This window comes from Balaenoptera borealis (genome assembly GCF_965194805.1).
Source record: "Balaenoptera borealis genome assembly, chromosome: 12".
Taxonomy (NCBI): domain Eukaryota; kingdom Metazoa; phylum Chordata; class Mammalia; order Artiodactyla; family Balaenopteridae; genus Balaenoptera; species Balaenoptera borealis.
The window spans coordinates 109,385,714-109,412,447 of NC_138869.1; the positions used below are offsets into that span (position 1 = coordinate 109,385,714).

General features: G+C 36.6%; 1 long non-coding RNA gene across 2 annotated transcripts in view; it reads left to right on the plus strand.

The window, feature by feature from the left end:
• LOC309607738 overlaps positions 1-26,734 on the plus strand; it is a 63,755-nt gene that overhangs the window by 6,228 nt on the left and 30,793 nt on the right. Inside the window, exon 3 of one of the 2 annotated variants that reach the window (XR_014232519.1) lies at positions 377-2,474. The exons of the other annotated variant lie outside the window; for it this stretch is intronic. This is a non-coding gene — a long non-coding RNA (uncharacterized lncRNA). Of the gene's footprint in view, positions 1-376; positions 2,475-26,734 lie in introns of those variants that run through there. 2 annotated transcript variants of the gene reach the window in all.

Here is a 26,734-nt window from a genome sequence, read left to right on the forward strand (position 1 = left end):
GTGTTGGGTCTTCGTTTCTGTGCGAGGGCTTTCTCTAGTTGCGGCGAGCGGGGGCCACTCTTCATCGCGGTGCGCGGGCCTCTCACTGTCGCGGCCTCTCTTGTTGCGGAGCACGGGCTCCAGACGCGCAGGCTCAGTAATTGTGGCTCACGGGCCCAGTTGCTCCGCGGCATGTGGGATCTTCCCAGACCAGGGCTCGAACCCGTGTCCCCTGCATTGGCAGGCAGATTCTCAACCACTGCGCCACCAGGGAAACCCAATTACACATTTTCAGATTATTTTCCATTATAGGTTATTGCAAGATATTGAATATAATAAAAAAATGTACAATTTAAGGTGAACTTTTGCTTTTAAAATCTCACTATTTTCATTGCAGTCATAACAACCAAGCAAATGGGGCAGGAAGCTCTCTGCTTTGTGGTTATTTTATTCAAGCCATGTATGAAGTTTCTTTTTGGTATAAAGGTGTGTGTGTGGTTTTTTTCCTTGAGTAATAGTAACTCTAGAACTTCAGAGTCAGTATAAGTGTTGATTCTGATCTCCAGAATTACATATCTGGCTAAGATAGGGCTGCAGAGGTAAAATGTCTACTCTGTGGTAGGCAGAACTACCTTGAAACAGACCATGCTCTCTTCTAGTTGTTAAGTGTAAAGTTTCACTGAGTTAAGATAATAATCCCTTAGCCCTCTTTACCTATTTCCTAAAAAAATACGTGGTTTTAGTTTGTATTAGTCACTTTCTGTTCTTTTTAATTTTATGAAATTTCTTATTTCTAAAATGTTTAGTGATCACATAAAAAAGAGGGGACAGTTTGGTCCTTTCACTCAGTATAAAGCATCTGTCATGAGTGTTACTATCTTGTCCCAGTTTGCCCAGGATTTCCCTCATTTTAGAACTGGAAGTCCTGTGTCCCAGGAAGCCCTTTAATCCTTGGCAACCCAGGACAGCTGGTTACCCTCGATCTATGATGTATTTTGGGGAAATACACATTAGCTTTAAATAAGAAAAAACACTTAATAGTTATTTAAGCACCTTCCTCTTTATTTACAAATAGTTCCAGGTGTGAAATGTTGAAAAGGAGCAGCTGTCTCCCATTACTGGACAGAGCCAGGCTGTCTTCAGCTGCTTCTATGTGGCAGGAGCTGGTCTCTCCTCAACAGTTATAGCAGCTGCTACTTTCCAGAAGGGAAGTATTGGCTAAAGAAAAGTCAATGTCAGTATTTCTCCCTGAAGAAAAATGCACATTGATCTTCCCCAAAACAAATCAGTAGTTGTGTTAGGTTCAATTTGAATATTTTCCCTAGAAACTATCTCAGAGTAACCATGAGAGCCTAATAGATTTTTCTTATAATATTAAATTGACGAGATCACAATGCTTGAAAGAGTACTTATTTCAAGGAAAATGGACAGTTTCCTAAAAGCAGTTAGATTTTCATGAAGTGGAGGGTTTGGGTACATAAATGCTTTAATTGAGCATCTTCTTTCTCCTCTTAAATCCCCCTCACTGCCTACTGTCCCTCAGCCTAGTTACTGCTCCCCAGGTAACATGGCCTTAGATATCCTTTTGCAACCCCATTTCCAAGCATTAAGGTGACATTTTTATTCATTCGAGCAACATTTATTGAAAACCTACTATGTTCTAGGCATTGTGCCAGAAGCTGAGGATACAGAAATAAAAACAAAACTGCCCCACACTTAACTCACATTTATTTATAAGTTCATTGGAAATAGGGACTTGCACATAAATAATTTCCATGTAATATGATATACTCTGAGTTTGTAAAACTTGCTTTTTGGAACTTAGAGGAGGGCGCTCAGAACTGCCTTAGCTGGCTCTTTTTTTCTATAAAAATAAGCATCGTATCTTAATAAGGAAGAGGCGGTTAGGACACAGACACACACAAAGGGAAGACCTTATGAGGACACAGGGAGAAGACGGCTGTCTACACACCAAGGAGAGAGGCCTCAGGAGGAACCAACCCTGCTGGCACCTTGGTCTTGGAATTCCAGCTTCCACAACTGTGAGACAATAATGTTCTGCTGTTAAAAGAAATAACAGATGTTGTCTGTCCAGTCTGTGGTACTTTGTTATGGCAGCAGTTCTAGCGAACTAATACAGAGAAGGAAGCAGCCACTGCCAGAACCATGACTTTGTCAGGGAGGCCATGGGGAAGAGATACCCTACCCTCTCTCTCCAACTGCTCTCTGATCTCACTTAAAAAATAAACCTACCTGGAGGCCAGCAAAGGAGCCCAAGTGGTTTGTTCCACATGTACACTCTCCCAGGGCACTTGCAGGACAGAGAAGGGTAAGAATGGATTCGGGGGGACAAATAGAAAATGATCAGCAAAGACATCTCATCAAGTTTTGAAAAATCAAGAAGGGCTTCATGGAGGAGGTGACTCTTGAACTGAGTGTGGAATACTAAATGAGTTTATATGAATAAAGTACTTAGAAGCTTACTTGTACCATAATATGCGTTGTGTGTGTTGTTGTTTTTACCACCATACCCTTTCTATTTATTATTTCTAGTTCATCGTAGCAGTCCAGGAAGGTTGGTATTATTTTCCCCTTTTTACAGATAAGAGAATTAGGCTCAAAGAGGTTGAGCAAATGGCTAAGCCAGTTTTCATACTCAAGCCTGCCTAGCTCAGAAGCCACCAGTCCAGGTTGCATCCCTGATAGCCATCAGCCAGATGATGAAGCCTGAATAAAGGACAGTTCCGAAAGAGGATGTTATAGACACAAAGGCATGTTGGCAAGAGAGACTGTGGCACCTTTGGGGACCTGAGGTGGTTTACCAAGGTAGCAACATAGAATGCAAAGTGGAGAGAGGCAAGACATCAGTGGAAGGGGGGCAGAGCCTGTTTAAAGACATCTTCATATGCCATGCCAGGAAGTTTAGACTCCCTCTCAGAGATGCTGGGGACCCTTTGCAGGTTTTGGATTTTAGAATGAGCCTCTTGAGGGCTTTTTGGAGTATGTCATATTTTAGTAGGTGAGACTGAAGATGGGGAGATCACTTAGAAGGCCATTGCCTGGTGAAAAATAATGAGAGCCTTAAATAAAGATTGGCAGAGGGGATGGAGAGAAGGGCTGGTTGGGGAAAAGGGAAGAGGGAGAATTCGTAGGACTTGAAGATTAATTGGATATAGGAAATTGGAAAGGGAGAAGAGCAAAGGGTTACCCCCAGGTTTCTAGCTTTGGTAACTGTATAGATGGTGGCGCCATTCACAAGGGTGGGAACACAGGAGGAGGAACAGGGTTGGTGGGAGAGTGATGATTATTGTCTGGACATGCCGAGTTTCAGATACTTCTGGGTTATGCAGGTAGAAAATACAGAGCTAAATTACTCCAGAAAATACAGAAAACCCAACGATTACTTAAGTTTTGTTGTATCTTACAGCATAAATCACAATATTTTGATTGCTCTAAAAAGTGATTATTTTTCCTACCTTTGTTCTGAGAGATAAGCAAATACCACCATGATTAGGTCATAGTTATAAGCATGTTATTTCAATAATTTTTTAAACAAACAATTATTGTTCCAATTTTACATAAAGTACTAAAATAGGTGTTGGGAGATAGGAAGGTAATAGTGAAAGATGAATAAAATAGAGTCTTCCAGGAATAGCCGATGGAGTTACAAAAATGAAACAAAAGAGTGACCCAAAGAGGATGGAATTAAATATGGGCATGGTATGTCTCAAGTTTTCCAACTGAACACTAGCCTGATGACTAAGCTACTCATAAATCACATTCCAGTTATGCTGTCAGCAATAGAAAATAATAATAGGAATAAGGGCCAGATAAAGGCAACAACTCTTAAGCCCCACTGGTAGAGCAAATTATACATGTCAGGTAGTAGGCCTCTTTCTAGTGTATCATTTCAAATGAGCTCCAATAGGCAACAAATAATGAGGAAGTGAACTATGCAATACCGAAACTTGTAAAGATAATAAAGATGCCTGTGTATTCTAAATAAGAGACTCCAAAGATGGTTTTATGAGATCTTAATTCGAAATGATTTATTTTATCATCCACCTCAACTTCAGTGGCTTGGTAGTTCTGACAACCCTAATTATGGTCAGCAGGTATTCCTCTGGTGCCAAGTAGTATAAAAGAGAGATAGCCTCCTTGAAAAATGGCCCTCAGTCCTCCTAAAAGTCCCTTGCAAAAACATACTGTTGGTCAAACAAATGCCCCGAATATATATTTGGATAATAAGAAAGATAAGGCACCATGCATTTTCTTTATTGCAATAAAAAACTATGTACTTTGTTATGTCCTAATTGAAATTTCACTTAAGACATAAAAAATAGAAAGGCAAGGAGTTCTAAACATACAGAAGATAAGGAGTTTTGCTCCTACTCTAACAAGTAAAAACTAGATAAACTATATAATTATAACTTTTCTTGAACCCATCAGAGACCTGAGGTCACAGGTAAACTAAATAGCCCCAAGTCCAAGGAAAGGTAGGCCCTTTCAAGGATAGACAGGATACAAGCACTTGCCCACCCATGGTAGAACATAGCAGGAAAAGATATTGGGCACCGTACAAGTAGGTAAGAGCTAAAATTTTGGTAACAGATGGCTAGAGGCCAAGTACGAGCGAAAGGCCCCCAGGTGGCATGAGGAGAGTCTGTGCCCACTCACAGGCTCCTCCCCACAGACTTCCATCCGATCCCTATGGGTGCGACTGGGGCTGGGGGTAGGAGGTGGAAGGCAGCCCCTGTGGGGCACAGACGTGGAGGAGGGGAGTGCTGCCAGCCCAGGGAAATCCGAGTCCCATCCAGGCCTTTCTCCCCTTTGCGACTAAAGCTTTACGTTCCTGGGAGAGGGACATGCACGAAGGAGCATGCGTTGTGTCTGAGGAAAGATTAAAAATAAAAACCATCTATCTTTGGGGGAGGGACAGAAAACAGTCCTGGCCCAGGATCCCATACCAGTACCTTGGAGGGCTCCTGCCACTGGGAGAGGGCTGGGAACGGCAACACTAGGGTTACCAGATTTAGCAAGTAAAACTAGAGCTAAATCTGAATTTCACAAAAACAATAAAAGAAATTCTGTGTAAATATGTCACCTCCCAGTGGTAGACGGCCGTGGCTTGTTCCTTAGCGCTCACTATCTTTGTGATGGGAAACAGGAGAATGCTTTGTTGTCCTGGTCTAGCTTCAGTCTCAGATGGGTCCTGTGCGCCTGGGACTCCAGGACTGGGCTTCCCCTCTTCCCATGGAGTCAGATTATTCTGCATATCTTTGGCAGCTCAAGTATGGGTAGGGTTGTCAGGAAAAAACAAATTAAATTTGAATTTTACATACACAACAAATAATTTTTCAGCATTAGTATGGGTTATTAACGCTTACGGTTCTATGATTCCCATTTTAACTGACCAAAAACTAAAGTTAAAAGAGGGTAACTCCCCATAATCATGTGCTGAGTAAGTGGAAAGTGTGGTATTTCTACCAGGTGGTGTGGCTTCAGGGCGCCAGCACTTAACCGCTCCTCCAATGTGAATTCTCTCTGTACTGTGCACACTTACTGACAACACTGTACTTCATTAGAGATAATTACAGAGCAACCCCGCATGGATTTCTAACAACCATTTTTTAAATAATAAAATAGTTTTTAATTTTTAATAATATTAAAAATTTTTCCATACGTTGAACTGATTAATAGAATCACAGATTAGAACTTACTGTTTTTTATTTCACACACTTACATTTCTAGACATCTACTGTGATTCTAATTCTGCTAAAAGAAGAACATCTGCTAAATATTTGTCTCTGCTTGGCTGAGTTTGTCTAAGTTGATGGAGGAAGCAACAAAGAGGAACCACAACTCCAGATATAATTCTGAAGAATAACAGAGAGCAATAGAGAAATTTCCTTGTCTTCTTAGAGTATAGACTACCCAAAAAAACCAAACCAAAACAAAAAAATGGTAATACTGGGCACAGCCAGGCACATGTCTGAGAGTCTCGGGAAAGCATAGTTTCCTTTTAACTCAGAGAAGATACGGGTTTAATTTTATAAAACTAAATTCTTGAATTACAAAAATTCTTCTAGTTCTAGGGGAGAGAAATTGAATTTCCTGAGAGAATATTATGTTAATTAATTTTCTCTTGCTGCTGTAACAATTTATCACAAACTTGGTGGCTTAAAACGAAACAAATTTATTAGCTTATAGTTCTGCAGGTTAGGGGTCTGACATGGGTTTCACTGGGCTAGAATCCAGGTGTTGGCAGGCTGCCTTCCTTTCTGGAGGTTGTAGAGGAGAATCTGGTTCCTCCTCATTGGTCTGCTGGCAGAATTCAGTCCCTGCAGTCGTAAAACCTATGTCCCTGTTTTCTTGCTGGCTGTAAGTTGAGGGCCATTTCCAGCTTCTGGAGGTCACTACATTGCTTTCTCCATCTTCAAAGCATTAGCAGCCTGAATCCTTTGCACACTGCGTTTCTCTGAACCACTCTTTCATTGTCTTCCACTTTTAAGGATTCACGTGTTTAGACTGGGCCAGGATAATATCTCTATCTCAAGGTTCTTCACCTTAATCACATCTGCAAAGTGCATTTTGCCATGTAAGGCGGCAGCATATTCACAGGGGATTAGGATGTGGACATCTTTGATTTATTCTGCCTACCATACATAGAGATTCGCTAAGAATTTTGAACCTGCAAATAGAAAACCTGACTGCTAGTGAGTTAAAGAAATAGGAATTATTTTTCTGTGATAGAATGGGGTCTGGAGGCAGTGAGATTGGGTTTGGGTGCCCATCAGGGTCTGGCCTCTTTCATCTTTCCGCTCCACGATCTTTAGTGTTTTGACTTCTTGATGTAGCTGCAGTCCCAGGCACTATGTCTGCTTTCAAGGTTAGAAAACAGAGGGAGAGCTATTACAGAATCTCTCCTTCAAACTTCCTTATGTATCTTTGATCAGAACAGGGTCATGTGGCCACCGTTGTTGCAAGAAAGGATAAAAAATAGAGTACCTGGCAAAGATGAACTATATTGTCTGGAAAGTCTTAGAGCAATTATAAGTCATCTCATGAGACCATCATGGGAAATATCTGGGGGTTTTAAGCAAAGAAGAATAGGGGAGGGTTCTTGAGTAGGCAATGAACAATGAGTTGTCTCACAGAATCAAAGGAAAAATAAAGCAACCAATAGTCAGAAGAGAAATTCCCAGCATGTCTCCAAGGATCTGAGCAAGAGGGATTTGTGAAGCTTTTCCCTAGATAATACAATAATGTGACTCTCCTCCAACAACTCCTAATATAAATCTGCGTTTTTACTTCTAGACTTTAAATCCCTGGGAGAAAAAAATTTGATTGGCCCAGGTTAGGTGAGATGCCCACCCCTGAGTTTATCAATTATGACCCTGAAGTCAGGGACATTTAGTGCAGACAAGGCCTAACCCTGGACATCTAACCCTGTGTATTGAAGACTATTCTAGAGCAATGGTAATTGTTAGATGAACCTTTAGCAAAGTGATGTCTGTGAATGCTAAAAAAGTAAATATGGATGAAACTTAAAAATTGAAATTCTGACTAGATGACTGGGTCATGATTTTATTATGTGATAATGATGGCCAACACAGTGTAGTGGCAGAAGTTTTTCCAAATAACATGGAAATATATTCACTAAGTTAAATTAATGTTTACATCTCATTTAACTCATTTGGTGAGAGCTAAAGGTAATATACTAATGCAAGAAATGTCTAGTGATGATTCTACAAAAAATATGAAGCATATGAATAAGGTTTTGCACTAATACTTCAGAAGTGGTAACCTTTACTGTTGCCTGTTTATCCCTCTCAAAACTATTTACCTATATGGAGGATTCTATTAACATCATACTCAACGGTGAAAAGCTGAAAGCTTTTTCTCTAAGCTCAGGAACAAGACAAGGATGCCTCCTCTTGCCACTTTTATTTAACATAATACTGGAATTCCTAGCCAGAGCAACTAGGAAGAAAAAGAAATAAATGACATCCAAATCGAAAAGAAAGAAGGAAAACTCTCTATCTGCAGATGACATAATATTATATATAGAAAATCCTAAAAGACTCCACCAACACTGTTAGAACTAATAAACAAGTAAAGTTGCATGATACAAAATCAATATACAAAAGTCAGTTGTATTTCTATACACTAGCAATGAACTATCAGAAAGACAAATGAAGAAAAGAATGCCATTTACAATTGTATCAAAAAAAAATAAAGTATGTAGGAATAAATTTAACCAGGAAGGTGAAAGACCTATATTCTGAAAACTATAAGACATGGAGAAAAGAAATTGAAGATGACACAAATAAATGGAAAGATATTCTGTGCTCATAAATTGGAAGAATTAATATTGTTAAAATGTCCATGCTACTCAAAGCAATGTACAGATTTAATGTCATCCCTATCAAAATTTCAATGGCATTTTTTCCCCAAAGAAATAGAATAAACAAGTCTAGAAGTTGTATAGAACCACAGAAGACCCCAAATAGCCAAAGCCATCTTGAGAAAGAAGAACAAAGCTGGAGGCATCACACTTCCTGATTTCAAACTATATTACAAGGCTATGGCTTTGTAATATAGTATAGACTAGGCATAAAAACAGACACATAGATCAAGGGAACAGAATATAGAGCCAAAAAATAAACCCACGCACATATGGCCAATTAATTTATGATGAAAGAGTCAAGAATATACAATGGGGAAAAGATAGTCTCTTCAATAAGTGGTGTTTGGAAGACTGGACAGCCACATGCCAAAGAATGAAACTGGACCCTTATCTTATACCATACACAAGAAAATCAACTCAAAATGGATTAAAGACTTGAACGTAAGAACTGAAACGATACAACTCCTAGGAGAAAACACTGAGGGTAAACCCTTTGACATAGGCCTTGACAAAATTTTTTTGTATTTGATACCAAAAACAAAGGCAACGAAAGCAAAAATAAACAAATGAGACTGTATCAAACTAAAAAGCTTCTGCACAGCAAAGGAAAACATCACCTAAATAAAAAGGTAACATACAGAATGGGATAAAATATTTGCAAATCATATATCTGATAAGGAGTTAATATCCAAATATATAAAACTCATACACCTCAACAACATAAAAAGAAACAATCTGAACTACAAAGTGGGCAAAAGAACTAGACATTTTTCCAAAGAAGACATACAGATGGCCAATAAGTACATGAAAAAATGCTTAACATCACTAATCATCAGAGAAATGCAAATCAAAACCACAATGATTTATCACCTCACACATATTGGTATGACTGTCATCAAAAAGATAAGAGATAACAAGTGCAGGCAAGGATGTGAAGAAAAAGAATCCCTGTGCACCATCGGTGGGAATGTAAACTGGTACACCACAGTGGAAAATGGTGTGGAGTTTCCTCAAAAAGTTAAAAATAAGACTACCATATGACCCAGCAATTCCACTACTTGGTATATGTCTGAAGGAAATGAAATCACTATATCACTGTCTCAAAGAGATGGCTGCACCCAATATTCACTGCAGCATTTTCAAAATAGCCTAGGTTGGGAACCAATCTAAGTGTCCATTAATGGATCAATGGATAAAGAAAATGTGATTCTATAGATCTATATCTATAATAGAATATTATTTAGCCATTAAAAAATCCTGCCATTTGTGACAACATGGATGGACCTTGAGGGCATTGTGCTAAGTGAAATAATTCACGCAGAGAAAGACAAATACAGTATGATCTCACTTATATGTGGGGAAAAAAAAAAAAAAAACCTCAGAGAAAAGGAGAATAGATTGGTATTTGCCAGAAGCAGTGGGTGGGCATGGGAGAAGTAGGTGAGGGTGGTCAAAAGGTACAAACTTTCAGTTATGAGATAAATAAGTTCTGCAGATATAATAATGAACAGCATGGTGACTATAGTTATTAATACTGTATATTTCAAAGTTGCTAAGATAGTCGATCTTAATAGTTCTTATCACAGAAGAAAACATTCGTAACTATGTGAGGTGATATGTGTTAGCTCAGCTTATTGTGATGTCATTTCACAATATATACATATATCAAATTATTATGTTGTATAGCTAAAACTAATACAATGTTATGTGTTAATTATATCTCAATAAAACAAACAAACAAAAAAGAATTAGAGAAATGGAGGAGGAGCTGGTATTATAGGAACCACAAAAATAAAAGAGGTTCTTACAAAAGGGAAATTCTTGATATATTTTTCCATTTAAATAAAACACACTGTACAGCCAATGATATCAAGGAGAAGCGCTGGAAAGAGAAAAAAAAAAACCCTACAAAGATTAAATTTTTGTAGCATTTGTTAACTTATCACACAGTGGAAAGAACATGGGCTATGGCATCAAACAGATTTCAGTTTAAATCTTGCTACACTCAACAGCCATGTAACCCTGGGCAAGTTGCTAAAGTGAGTCAGTCATCTCAGTCATAGTGTGTGACAAGATACCACCTAGCACAGTTATGAGAATTAAGTGATATGTATGAAAGTGGCTAGTGTAGCTAGGAGCCCAGGAATCCACTGGTTACCTGCCTTTGGTTCAGCAGGTCTGAGCCTAGACCTGGGTATCTGTGTTTTAAAAAGTTCCCTGGGTGATTATACTGCATGGGCAGGGCAAAGAAACATGTAAACAACTCAGTGTCTTGCACATGGTAAGTACTTGGTGGTCGTTTTTATGTACAGAATATAAGGATTCTATCATCTTTATTAAGGCTGTTGTCACTTTTTAAATTAAGCACAATGACAAGACCTGTCCTAAATAAGCAGCTCAGATTTTCTTTTTTCTGCCATGAGAGAGAGAAAGAGGGATGGAAGGACGGATGGAGGAAAGCAGGGAGAGAGAGAGAAAACTAAAATGAACAAAGGAAAAATATAAATGCTATTTATGGTCTAAATCTGTACCAAGGCATTTAAAGAGTAAACATGAGAGATGTCAAAGGTCTTTAACATGTGGTCATGTATAATTTTGCTGAGGCAAATTTGAATCATTTTTGCTTTATAATGTGTAGGACCAAGTCACTTAGTTGATATGTGTGCTTACCCACTGATCAGTATCCAAATTTCGTTTAGGGTTTGTTGTGCTCTATTCATCACCATAAATAGGTAAAAGCTTTGTTCTTTGTGAGATGGCCTCAGAAGAAATTCAACTGCTATGACACAAAGATATTTGCAAATTTGGGGAAATGGAAAAGGTCTCAAAATAATCTAGCAAATGTCAAAGATTTATTACACTATACATTTTTTAACATAAGGGAAAGGTCTCATTCCATTTCACAAATAGTTTTCAACAATAAAATGTCACATGTAAAGGTCAGAGTGCATGGCATATAATGCTCCCAATATTTCAAAAGTTTGTCTGCCTTTCTTCATAGGGAAAAAAACAAAACAAAACAGCAGACCTTGGGGAATGGAGAGAATCTAATTTCCAGAGTCATCATATTATAAGATTCAAATGTCCAGGTTTCAACAACAACAACAAATTATAAGGCATACAAAGAAACAGGAAAGTATGACCCATGCAGAGAGACAAAATATATGGATAGAAATGATTCCTGAGGAAGAACAAATGCCAGACTTGACAAAGTCTTTAAAGCAACTTTCTTAAAGATGCTCAAAGAGCTAAAGGAAGACATGGACAAAGTCAGGAAAACAATGTATGGACAGAATAGAAATATCAATAAAGACACAGAAAGCATAAAAGGAACAAAAACAAATCCTGAAATTGAAAAGTATAACTGAAATGAAAAATTCACTAAAGGGGTTCGAAAGCATATTTGAGCAGGCAGAAGAAAGAATCAGTAGACTTGAAGAAAGGACAATTGAAATGATCAAGTCTAAGGAACAGAAAGGAAAAAGGTTGAAGAAACAGGAATAGAGCCTAAGGGATCTGTGGAACATCATCAAGAAAAGGAACATATGCATTGTCCCAGAAGAGGAGAGAGAGAAAGGCGCAGAGAGATATTTGAAGAAATAATGACTAAAAACTTCCCAAATTTGAAGCAAGGTATGAATCTTCAAATCCAAGAAGCTCAATGGACTCCAAGCAGGATAAATTCAAAGACATTCACACTGAGGCAAGTTACACTCAAACTGTTGAAAAACAAAGACAAAGAGTATCTTGAAAGTAGAAGAGAGAAGTTATTCATCACACACATGACACCCAGAAGCCTTGGAGACCAGAAGGCATTGGGTTGAGATAATTAAAGTGCTGAGAGAAGAAAACTGTCAACTGAGAATTCTACATTTAGCAAAACTCTTCTTCAAAAATAAAGGAGAAATTAAGACATTTCCAGATAAACAAAAGCTGAGGGGGATCATTAGCATCTGACCTCCTTGCAAGAAATGCTAAAGGAAATTCTTCAGGTTGAAATAAAAGGATGCTAGACAGGAACTCAAAGCCATTTGAAGAAATAAATGTTTCCAGTAAAAATAAATACATAGGCATTATAAAAAACTAGTATTATTGTATTTTTGGTTTGTAACTCTTTATTTTCTACAAGTTTTAAAAGACAAATGCGTAGAAAAACAATTACTAGTCATTGTTTTACAAAACACAGTGTGCAACTTTGTAATTTGTGACAACAATAACTGTCAGAGTGTGGGGACAGAGCTGTATAGGAGCAGAGATTTTGTATGGTATTAAACTCAAACTGGTATAACCTCAAATTAGAATGTTTTAACTTTAAGATATTAAATATAACCCCCATGGTAACCACAGAGGAAATAGCTATAGTATGTACGTAGAAGGAAATGAGAAGAGAAGGAAAATGTTTCAATTAAACACAAAATAATACAGTAAGGCAGGAAATGAAGGACAAAGAAGCAATAAACCCTACAGAAAACAAATAGCAAAATGACAGAAGCAAGCCCCTCCTTATCAGTAGTTTAAATGTAAATGGATTAAACTCTCAAATGAAAAGACAGAGATTTGCAGAATGGATTTTTAAAAATAATCCAACTATATGCTGCCTACAAGGAATTCACTTTAGATTCAAAGACACAAAAGGATTTAGGGTGAAAAGATGGAAAAAGGTATTCTATGTAAATAGTAACCAAGAGAGTTGGGGAGGTTATACTAATATCATACAAAATAGACTTAAATAAAAAAAGCCTGTAAGAGACAAAAAACTCATTATATATTAATAAGTTTCAATACAGCAAGATTATATAACCATTATACATATTTACACACCTAATAACAGGCGCTCAAAATGTATATGAAGCAAAAACTGAGAGAATTTAAGGGAGATATGGACAGTTCTACAATAATAGTTGGAGATTTCATTACCCCACCTTCAATAATGAATAGAACAGGGACTTCCCTGGTGGTGCAGTGGTTAAGAATCTGCCTGCCAATGCAGGGGACACGGGTTCAAGCCCTGGTCCAGGAAGATCCCACATGCCATAAAGCAACTAAGCCTGTGCACCACAACTACTGAGCCTGCTCTCTGGAGCCCGCGAGCCACAAGTACTGAGCCTGTGTGCAACAACTACTGAAGCCTGCATGCTCTATAGTCCGTGCTCTGCAACAAGAGAAGCCACTGCAATGAGAAGCCTGCGCACTGCAATGAAGAGTAGCCCCTGCTCGCTGCAACTAGAGGAAGCCCGCGTGCAGCAACAAAGACCCAATGCAACCAATAAATAAATAAATAAATTTATTTTAAAAAATAATGGATAGAACAACCAGACAGAAATAAGTAAGAAAACAGAAGACTTGAACAACACAACAAACCAGCTAGATCTAACAAACATACACAGAACACTTCATCCAACAACAATAGCATACACATTCTTCTCAAGTGCACATGGCACATTCTCCAGGATAGACCATATGTTAGGCCACAAAACTAGTCTCAATAGATTTTAAAAAATTGATATCACACAAAATACCTTTTCTAAACACAAGTTGAAGTTAGAAATTAATAACAGAAAGAAAACAAAAAATTTCTGTCTATCAACAGATGAATGGATAAAGAAGATGTGGCACATATATACAATGGAATATTACTCAGCCATAAAAAGAAATGAAATTGAATTATTTGTAGTGAGGTGGATGGACCTAGGGACTGTCATACAGAGTGAAGTAAGTCAGAAAGAGAAAAACAAATACCGTATGCTAACACATATAAATGGAATCTAAAAAAAAGTGTTTCTGAAGAACCTAGGGGCAGGACAGGAATAAAGATGCAGATGTAGAGAATGGACTTGAGGACATGGGGAGGGGGAAGGGTAAGCTGGGACGAAGTGAGAGAGTGGCATGGACATATATACACTATCAAATGTAAAATAGATAGGTAGTGGGAAGCAGCCACATAGCACAGGGAGATCAGCTCTGTGCTCTGTGACCACCTAGAGGGGTGGGATAGGGAGAGTGGGAGGGAGATGCAAGAGGGAGGAGATATGGGGATATATGTATACGTATAGCTGATTCACTTTGTTATACAGCAGAAACTAACACACCCTTGTAAAGCAATTATACTCCAATAAAGATGTTAAAAAAAATTTACAAATATGTAATCATGTAAAAGTATAGTCTTTAACAAGCAAAGATTTCTTCTTTCTTGGTCAAAGAAGAAATCACAAAAGAAATTAGAAAATACTTAGAATTGAATAAAAATGAAAATACAACATACCAAAATTGATAAGATGCAGTGAAAACACTGCAAAGAGGAAAATTTATAACTGTAAATGCTTACATTAAAAAAGAAGAAAGATCTCAAATCAACAATCTAAATTTATCCTTTAAGGAACTAGAAAAAGAAGAACAAACTAACCTCAAAGCTAGCAGAAGGAAGGAAATAATAAAGATTAGAACAGAGATAAATAAAATAGAGAATAGAAAAACAATGGAGAAATTCAATGAAGCCAGAAGTTGGTTCTTCAAAGAAATCAACAAAATTGACATACCTTTAGCTAGCTGGACTGAGGCAAAAAGAAAGACTCAGATTACTAAAATCAGAAATGAAAGTGGGGAAATTACTACCAAATCTACAGATATACAAAAGATTATAAGAGGGCACATAAACAACTGTATACCAACAAATTGGATAACCTAAATGAAATGGACAAAATCCTAGAGACACAAAACCTACCAAGACTGAATCTTGAAGAAATAGAAAATCTGAATAGATCTATAACTAGTGAGGAGATTGAATCAGTAATCAAACACCTCCCTACGAAGAAAAGCCCAGGAGCAGATGGCATCACTGGTACAGTCTACCAAACACTTAAAGAAGAAATAACAGCAATCCTTCTCAAACTCAAAAAAATTCAAGAGAAGGGAATACTTCCTAACATATTCTAAGAGGCTAGCAATGCCCTGATACCAAAGCCACAGAACGCTACAAGAAAAGAAAGCTACAGATGAATGTCCCTTATGAATTATTGATCCAAAAACCTTCAAGAAAATATACCCAAAGTGAATTCATGAGCATATTGAAAGGATTATACACCATGGCCAAGTGGGATTTATTCCTGCAATGTGAAGATGCTTCAACATATGAAAATCAATCGTGAAATACACCTATTAACAGAATGCAGAGGGAAAAATTACATGATCATCTCAATTAATGCAGGAAAAGCATTTGACAAAATCCAATGCCCTTTCACGGATAAAAACACTCAACAAACTAGAAATAGAAGAAAACTACTCAACATAATAAAGGCTATATATGAAAAACCCACAGCTAACATCACACTCAGTGGTGAAAGACTGAGAGCTTTTCCTCTAAAATCAGAAACAAAACCAGAATGTTAATTTTTACCATTTCTATTCAACAGAGTATTGAAAGTTCTAGCCTGTTTTCGTCAGTTTGGGCTGCTGTAACAAAATACCATAAACCAGGCGGCTTAAACAACAGACATTTATTTCTCACAGTCCTGTAGTCTGGGAAAGCTAAGATCAAAGGCCATATGGGTCCTGGTGAGAACTTTACTTTTGGTTTGCTGATCACCTCCCCCTTGCTGTACCCTCACTTTGCTGAAAGAGAGAGATCATCTCTCTTGTGCTTTCTTTTTTCTTTTTTAAATAAGGGTGTGAATCCCATTCATGAGGACTCCTCTCTCAGGACCAAATTACCTCCCAAAGGATCCATTTCCAAATATCAGCAGTTTGAGGATTAGGGCTTCGACATGTGAATTTGGCAGTGGGGACGGGGGAGCATTCAGTCCATAACATGACCATAGCAATTAGGCAAGAGAATGAATAAAAATATTCAAACTAGAAAGGAAAAAGTAAAATCATATCTATTCACAGATGACATGATTTTATTTGTAGAAAACCCCCCACATTTCATACAGACACACACACACACACAGAGCAAAAGAGAGAGACGGAGACAGAGAGAAGCAAAAACTGTTAGAACTAATATGCAATTTCAGCCAAGTTGCAGAATACAAAATCAACACACAAAAACCATTTGCTTTTCTATACACTTACAATAAACAACCCAAAAAGGAAATTAAGAAAACAACTTCATTTACAATAGTGTTGAAAATAATAAACCACTTAGGAGTTAACCAAGGAGGTGAAAAACTTGTACTGAAAACTATAAAACATTGTTGAAAGAAATTAGAGATAAATAGAGATACATCCCATGTTCAATTGTCATATTTTTAAGATGTCACTACTCCCCAAAGGGGTCTATACAGTCAATACAATCCCTACCAAAATCTCAACAATTTTTTTTTGCAGAAATAAAAAAATCATACTAAAATTCATATGGAATCTGAAAGGGACTTTATATTGCCCCAAAAGTCCAGAAGAAAAGACCAACTTTGGAGTACTCACACTTCCTGATTTAAAAACTTACTACAATACAAATTTACAGAAGTCAAAACAGTGTGGTACTGGCATGAAGACATATGCGTAGACCAATAGATGAGACAGAGAGCTCAGAAATAAGCCCACAAATATATGGTCAAATGTCTTTTGACAAGTACACTCAAACCATTCAAGGGGAAAGATGTTATTTTCAACAAATGGTGCTGGGAAAACTGGGTGTCCATATACAAAAGAATGAATTTAGACCCTTACCCAACACCATATACAAAATTAACTCAAAATTTCATGACATTAGATTTGGAATATCTTGGATATGACACCAAAATCACAGGCAACAAAAGAAAAAATACACAAATCAGATTCCATCAGAATTTAAAACTCTTTGCATAAAACACTAACTATACAGTAAAAAGGAAACCCACAGAGTGAGAGAAGATATTTGCAAACCACATATCTGATAATGCATTACTATCCAGAATATATAAAGAATGCCTAAAACTCAACAACCATAAAAAACAAACAACACAATTCAAAAATGGGCAAACGTCTTGAACAGACATTTCTCCAAAGATGATACACAAGATATACAAGTGGCCAATAAATACATAAAGTTCAACATCACTAATCACTAAGGAAATACACATCAAAATCATGAGATACCATGTCACAGCACTAAGATGACTATTATTTTAAAACCCCCAAATACAGAAAACAACAAGTGTTGGTGAGAATGTGGAGAAATTGGAACTCTTTCACACTTTCGGTGAGAATGTAAAATAGTGCAGATGCTTTTACATTCTGTGTAATTACATTTAAACACAGAATCACCATATGATCCAGGATTCCACTTCTGAATATATACACAAGGAGATTGAAATCAGGGACTTGAACAGATATTTGTACATCCATGTTCATAGCAGCATTATTCCCAATAGCCAAAAGGTGGAAACAGCACAAGTGTCCATCAACAGATGAATGCGTAAACAAAATGTGGTATATTATACACTCGAATGATATTTAGCTTTAAAATGAAATGAAATTCTGAAACATGCTATAACATGGATGAACCTTGAAGACATTGTGCACAGTGAAAGAAACCAGACACAAAAGGATAAATATTGCATGATTCAATTCACATGAAATGTCCAGAATAGGCAAATCTATACAGACCAAAAATAAATTAGTGGTTGCCTCAGGCTGAGGAGCGGGAATTAGGAATGCGGAGTGACAGCTGGTGGGTACTGGGTTTCTTTTAGGTAATTAAAAATATTCTGCAATTAGATTGTGATGACGGTTGCACGATTGTCTGAATATATATACTAAAAACCATTGAATTTTACACTTCAAAAGGGTGAATATTATGGCAATAAATTGTGTCTCAATAACGCTGTTGGGGGAAATGCTGAGAAGATTTAAAGATGACAAAAATAAATTTTATACATATACAATTTCAGTAGAGTGACAGCAGTCAGTTCCTGGATCCCTTCCCACACTCAGATCAGCTCCTCTCATCCACCCCGAGTTTCAGCCTTGTCCTACTTGTTCTTATTTTTTCCTTTGCTCAGGCCACAAAGACTTCAGTTTTCTTTTCTCTCTGTTGGCAGTTAGACACCATCCTTTCCAACTCTTGGGACGTTTTAACTCTGAAACTCAGCTAAGGGCTAATGCGAGGGTTTCCTGTATTAACCTCTTCCTTGCTAGGCAGAGTTGCTCCTTGGGTAGCTACTTCTGCTCTGGACTTCGTCAGAACTGGTTTTGAATTCTAGCTCCTCCACTAGTGAGGAGATGTATAAACTTGGGAGATTTATTAAATATTTTAAACTTGGCTTCCTCATCTGCAAAATGAGGACATAATACCTGTATTAAATTCCTAGGGTTTGTGAGACTCAAAGGATGCAATGCATCTGAAGCACTTAGCGGAGTCCCTGGGACATCTTAGTGCTTAGTAAGGGCTTTTATGATTTGATTTTCTAAAGTGGAACACTTTCTTCTTTTGTTTTTTACAGTGTCACTGCCAATTATAACAAAACTAATCACTACAGAAAAAATGAAATGATGTAACAACAAATAACGAATGTAAAGAAATTACAAAACTTACAAAGTTCCTGTAGTGTATTAAAACAGAACATTTCACTCTATAATTTGACTCATTCAGCAAATGTGGTGGTAGGCAGAAAAATGCTCTCCCCCCGGAGAAGTCCACATCCTAATCCCTGGTATCTGTGAATATCTTACCTCAAATGGCAAAACGGGCTTTGCAGATATGATTAAGGTTAAGAACCCTGAGATGGGGAGATTATCCTGGCTCAACCCTTAAAAGTGGAAGATGACAAAAGAAGAGTGAGTTGGAAAGATGCAGTGTGAAAAGTACCATTTCTTTAAAGATGGAGGAAGGGGGCCAAGAGCCAAGGAATCCCATGGCCTCTAGAAGCTAGGAATAGCTCTCAGATTACAGTCAACAAGAAAATATGAGCCTACATCCTACAACTGCAAGGAACTGGATTTTGCCAGCAAGCCAAATTAGGAGGAAACAGATTTCCTCTACAACCTCCAGAAAGGAATGTAGCCTTTCAAATACATTGATTTTATTCTAGTGAAAACCATGTCAGATTTCTAACCTACAGAACTGTAAGCTAATGAATTTGTGTTGTTTTAAGTTATTAAGTTTGTGGTAATGTTAGGGCAGAAACTAATAAAAATATTTATTGAGTGCAAGGCACAAGGTCAGAGTGGGTTGAGGGGAGTGGGGAAGGATACAGGCAGAGGCATGACCTTCATGGAGTTTACCCTCTGGCTAGGGAAAGAAATACTAACTAAATAATCACAGGTGCAAAAATGGGATATTTAATGTGTTTTGAAAGCAGAGTAGGGGATCTAACCCAGTTGGAGGATACAGGAAATTCATGATATTTCAGGGAGACTTAAAATACGACAACCAGGAACTTCAAAGACTTGTGTTCTCAGCCTTTATTTCTGATAGTGGAGATCATCCCCTCACCCTCTGTCCTTGGATAAAGCCTTCCAGCACCTTTCTTCTAAGGCTTCTCTCCCCAGATGGAAGAAGCCATCAACATAATTTGCTTCTCTGGGGACCTTCAACAAGTTCACTAGACCCCTGTTAGCCCACTAATGATTTCCTTTATGGAACTTCATTTATCAGGTTGGGAATACTAAGACCTCAGATTTAAGCTATAAAACTTTGGGAATTTAGGCAGTAACACCCAGAGCCAAGTGTTAGATTTGGAATAGGAGGACTTTCTCTTCTTTTCTCATGAGATGTCACTTTGAGATGAACAAAGTTGATCTTGGCCATAGTTTTTACTTTGTTTTTGTTTGTTTGTTTGTTTGGGTTTGTAATAGTCTGCCTAAAGATCAGAATAAGGTAGATAATACTTTTTAAAATAAACATTTTATTTTAGAATAGGTTTAGATTTATAGAAAAGTTGCAAAGAAAGGGCAGAAACTTGCTCTATCTTTCCCCATTGTCTTTTATCTCTCTATCTATTTAATTTTTATTGAAGTATAATTGATGTACAATATTATATGTTACAGGTGTACAACATAGTGTTTCACAATTTTTAAAGGTTATACTCCATGTGTAACTATATTCCCTGTGTTGTACAATATATCCTTATAGCTTATTTTATACCAATAGTTTGTACCTCTTAATCCCCTATCCCTATATTGCCCCTCCCCTCTTCCCTCTCCCTACTGGTAGCCACTAGTTTGTTCTCTATATCTGTGAGACTGCTTCTTTTTTGTTATAGTCACTACTTTAATGTATTTTTTAGATTCCACATATAAGTGATATACCGTATTTTTCTTTCTCTGTCTGACTTATCCCCCATTGTTAACATCATACAAAACCATAGTACATTTGTCAAAACTAGGTAACCAACACTGGTACATTACTGTTAAATAACTCCACATTTTATCCAGATTTCACTAATTTTCCACTAATGTCTTTTTTCTATTCTGGAATCCCATCAAGGATACAATTATTACATTTAGTCATCTCCTCTGGCCTTTGACAGATTTTCAAACTTTCTTTGTTTTTGATAACCTTGAAAGTTTTGAGGAATATTAGTCAGGTATTTGTAGAAATGTTCCTCAGTTTGGGTTTGTCTGATGTTTGCTCATGGTTAGACTATGGTTATGGGTTTTTAGAAGGAAGACCACAGAGGTGAAGTGCCATTCTGATCATATTAGGGTTATATGTTATCAATGTGACTTATCAGTGATGGTAATCTTGACCACCTTGCTGAAGTAGTGTTTTCCAGGTATCCTTACTGTAAAGTTACCCCTACCTTGTCCTTATTCTTCTCCTTGGAAGCAAGTCATCAAGCAGAGCCCATACTCAAGAGGAGTCTGGGGTAGGGAGGAAGGATTAAGCAATACCTCTTGGAAGGCAAAGTATCTACATAAATTATTTGTCATTCTTCTATATATAAGATCCCTTTCTCTCTTTCTTTCTTTCTTTCTTTCTTTCCTTCTTTCTTTCCTTCCTTCTTTCTTTCTTTCTTTCTTTTTCTTTCTTTCTTTCCCTTTCTTTCTTTCTTTCTTTCTTTCCCTTTCTTTCTTTCTTTCTTTCTTTCTTTCTTTCTTTCTTTCTTTCTTTCTTTCTTCATTTATTCACTCATTCAGCCACGTATTTATATCAGTATGGCCTCATGGATGTTTATTTTACACTTTGGGTTATAGTCCAATACTATGTTATTTATTTTGTTGCTCAAAGTTTTCCAAATTTTGCCATTGGGAGCTCTTTCAGCTTGGCTCTTGTGTCCCTTTGACATGATTGAATCATTTTGTTTCTTGAGTACTTCCTTTATTGCTGGCACTACTAGATGCTCCAGTCTCACCTTGTATTTTCCCTGCCACAGAATTAGCCTTTTCTCTAAAGAGCTCTTGTTCCTTTTATCAGAGAATGGTGTTGTTAGAAATCAAGATCTGAGTATGCTCATTGCTACTATGGTCCCACTGCTTCTAGGCCCTCTTAGTAGACAGAGTTAGGACATATATTATATATATATATATATATATATATATATATGTACACACACACACACACATATATATACACTAACCCATGTATACACAACTATGTATAATTTCTTTATCTATCCATCTATGTCTGTGTTAAGCTAAACATGAGCTCATTCTGATGTCTCTAACTCTAACCTAGTACCACATTTTTCATTCTAGGGCGTAATAATTTGAAAAAATTTCCCATAAATATCAGTTTCATCAATTCGATTATAATTTTACATATAGCCCTATGGGCATCACCTTTCTCTCAAAACCTTCCTGTGACTCGCTTATTGCATACAGACTCGAATATCAATTCTCAGCTTATATACCTATCTTTTACAACTATATTGACATAGGCGTAATTGATATACAATAAATTGTACATGTTTGAACTGTATAATTTGTTGTTTTGCCTCTGAAGCCATCGCCACAATCAAGTGAGTAAATAAATTTATCCATCATCCCCAAAAGTTTCCTCATGAACCTTTTAGTAATTTCTCTCTCCTTCCCCTCTCTGTATACCTTCCATCCCCAGGTAACCACTGACCTGCTTTCTGTCACTAAAGATTAGTTAGTACTTTCTAGAATTTTATATAAATGGAATCATGAATTTGTACACTTTTTTGGTCTGTCTGCCTTCACTTTGCAGTTATTTTGAGATTCATCCATATTGTTGCATGTGTCAATATTGATTTCCTTTCTATTATTGAGTACTATTCAACTGTATGGATATACCAAATTTGTTTATCCATTCGCCTGTTGGTGGACATTTAGATTGTTTTCAGGTTATGGCTATTACACATAAAGCTGTCATAAATATTTATGTATAATCTTTGTATAAACATGGCTGTATCGTATGGTAGGTGTACGTTTGAATATGTTTGACTTACATTCCCACCAAAAGTGTGTGAGAGGTCCAGTTGTTCCCCATTTTTACCAACACCTATTTTGGTCACTCTCTGTAATTTTAGACATTCTAATAGATGTGAAGTGGTATCTCATTCCTTAATGACATATGATACTGAACATGTTTTCCTGTGCTTATTTTCTATCTGTTAATCTTCTTTGTTAAAATGTCTATACAAATTGAACATTTTGATAGGGTAGTTTATTGTCTTATTATTGGGCTTTGAGAATTATTTATGTATTCCAGATACAAGGTTTTTTTTTTTTTTCTTAATTGGGGTATAGTTGCTTTACAATGTTGTGTTAGTTTCTGCTGTACAACGAAGTGAATCAGCTATATGTACACATATATCCCCTCCCTCTTGGACCTGCCTCCCACTCTCCCTCCCCACCCATCTACGTCACCACAGAGCACCGAGCTGAGCTCCTGCTCCATACAGCAGGTTCCCACTAGCTATCTACTTTACACATGGTCGTGTATATATGTCAATCCCAATCTCCCAATTCATCCCACCTCCCCTTCCTACACCCCGTGTCCACACGTCTGTTCTCTACATCTGCATCTCTATTCCTGCCCTGCAAATAGGTTCATCTGTACCATTTTTCTAGATTCCACATATATGCATTAATATACGATATTTGTTTTTCTCTTTCTGACTTACTTCACTTTGTAACAAAGGGAACCCACTTGCACTGTTGGTGGGAATGTAAATTGATACAGCCACTGTGGAGAACAGTATGGAGGTTCCTTAAAAAATGAAAAATAGAACTACCATATGACCCAGCAATCCCACCACTGGGCATATACCCTGAGAAAACCATAATTCAGAAAGACAGTGCACCCCAATGTTTATCACGGCACTATTTACAATAGCCAGGACATGGAAGCAACCTAAATGTCCATCAACAGATGAATGGATAAAGAAGATGTGGTACATATATCCAGTGGAATATTAGCCATAAAAAGGAACAAAACAAGGTGTTTGTTTGTTTGTTTTTAGCAGATGTGTGATTTGCAAATACTTTCTCCATGGAGCTTCACAATAGGAAGTCTGAGGAAACGACATTCAGAGGTACAGATCATCTGATAAATGGTTGGCCTTAGAGTATTCTCACTACAAGTTATAATAGGGCTCCATTTCTCAGTCATGAAGGAAATAAGGGTAGTAAACAAATTTTCAAGGCAGTGGCCCACTCAAATCTGTACAAAATAAAGATATGGTCCTGAAATGGGGTACAGATGGAGTCTTGACTACAGAAAGCCCATTTACTAAACTGGAACAGGTCAGAGTAGAACAAACAGGAATATTGACTTGGTGACAAATTATCTACCTCAGGGATCCATAGATGCCTTTTCTACTATGGACAGATTTGGTAGCAAAATATAGGACAGAGTTACATTCTTAGGTGGGCTTTTCTTAAGTAATGCTGTGGTGAGTAGAAATCTGGCTGATCAGGGAAAACATCAGATTGTTAAAGCTAAGTCACATAAAAGCTTGTTGTCAATACATAGTCTGGGATAATTGGAAAGCCATCTGGAAAAATAAATAAGTATGAATCCATACCTTATACTTTGCACCAGCATACATTCCCAATGGAACTTATTTAATAATAAGTTTGGAAAAAAAATGAAACCAGAAGGTACAAAACAAAACAAAACAAAAAAAACTAAAGAAACTAAAAACTAAAGAAAAAAAAGTTTTTAAAACTACCATTGAGTGAAGTTTCCCTGGCTAACTATTATACTAAACTCAGAAAATATTCATAAATTTAGATACACGAAAGTCAAACATTTCTGCATAGCAAAAGCCATCATAAGCAGAGTCAAAGAACAAATGATACACTGAGTAAATGGATATTTACAAATCACATTGAAACAAAGGACTAATTACCCCAATATACTGTGATTTTATATATACACATATATATGTATATGTATATATATATATATGTCAGTAATATTTAAGTAGCAGAAAAATGAGCTAAGAATATGAGCAGAGGGCTTATAGAAAAGAAAAAGCAAATGACTTTTAGCACATAAAAAGATGCTCAATTGCACTCATAATAAGAAAAGTTCAAATAAACCAAACATATTGGCAGAGATGAAAGTTTGATAGCACTGTGTTGGCAAGAGTATAGGGGTAAATTCATGAAAAATATCTAATAATTATAAATATATGTGCATAAAACAGCAGAGTCAAAATATATGAAGCAAACAGTGACAGAATTGAAGGGAAAAATATTTCTATAATAATAGTTGAAGATTTCAATATATCATTTTCAATAATGGATAGGACATAGAGAAAGAATATCAATAAGAAACAGAGGACTCAAATAACACTATAAACCTAGATCTAACAGAGATATGCAGAACACCCCACCCAACAACATCAGAATACACATTCTTTTTAAGTACACTTGGAACATTCCCAAGGATAGAACATATATTAGGGCACAAACTGTCTCAGTAAATTTTAAAAGATTGAAATGATACAAAGTATCTTCTCCAATCTCAGTGGAATAAGCTAGAAACAAAAAACAGAAGGAAAACTGGTCACAAATATGTGGAAATTAAACAACATGGTCTTAAACAACAAATGGCTCAAAGAAGAAACCACAAGGGAAATTAGAAAATACTTAGAGATGAAGAAAAATGAAAACTCATGGGATGCAGCAAAAGCAGTGCTCAAGGGGAAACTTATAGCTGTAAATATCTACATTAAAACAGAAAAAAGATTCCAAATCAATAACCTAACTTTACATCTGGAGGATCTATGAAAAAGAGAGAGAGAGAGAGAGAAAACTACACATCCTTCTGCAAAACTAAAAGAAGGAAGAAAATAATAAATATTAGAGTGGAGATAAATGAAATAAAGAATAGAAAAATAGAAAGTCAACAAGACCAAAAATTGTTTTTTTGAAAAAATAACAAAATTGACAAACTTTTAGCTATACTGACAAAGAAAAAAGAGAAGACACAAATAACTAAAATAAAAAATAAAAGTGGGAACATGTATTTTACAGAAATAACAAGATTATAAGAGGATACTATGAACAATTGTAACCAACAAATTAGATAACCTAGATAAAATGGACAAATTGACTGAAGAAGAAATAGAAAAAAAAAAAAAGAAAAAAAAAAGAAAAAAAAAAAAAAAAAAAAAAAAAAAAAGAAGAAATAGAAAATCTCAACAGATCTGTAACAAGTAAATAGATTTAATCAGCAATCCAAAAACCTCCAAACAATGAAATGTCCAGGACCAGATGGCTTCACTGGTGAATTCTACAAAACACTTAAAGAAGAACTAACAATCAACCCTTTATCAACTCTTCCCAAAATATAGAAAAGGAGAGAATACTTCCTAACTCATTCCATGAGACCAGAAACACCCTGACATCAAAGTCAGAAGACATTACAAGAAAGAAAAATTACAAACCAATACCTTTTATGAACATAGATGCAAAAATCCTCAACAAAATATTAGCAAATGGAATCCAATGGCATATTAAAAGGACAATATACCATGACCAAGTGGGATTTATACCAGGAATGCAAAGGTGTTTCAAAATAAGAAAAGCAATCAATGTACTAGATTGATCACATTAGAAGAAGGAAGGGGGAACATATGATCATCTAGATTGATGCAGAAAAGGCATTTGACAAAATTCAACACCCTTTCATGGTTGAAAAATCACTAAGAAACTAGGAATAGAAGAAAACTTCCTAAACATGATAAAAATCATTTATTAAAAACCCACAGTTAATATATTACTCAATTGTGAAAGACTAAAAGCTTTCCCCTAAGATCAGAAACAAGACAAGCATGCCCATTTTCACTCCTGCTATTCAAAATTGTACTGAATGTTCTAGCTAGAGCAATTAGACAATAAAAAGAAACAAAAGACATCCAAATTGGAAAGGAAGAAGGAAAATTATCTGCATTTGCAGAGGACATGATTCTGTATATACAGACTCCTAAAGAATCCACAAGAAAACAA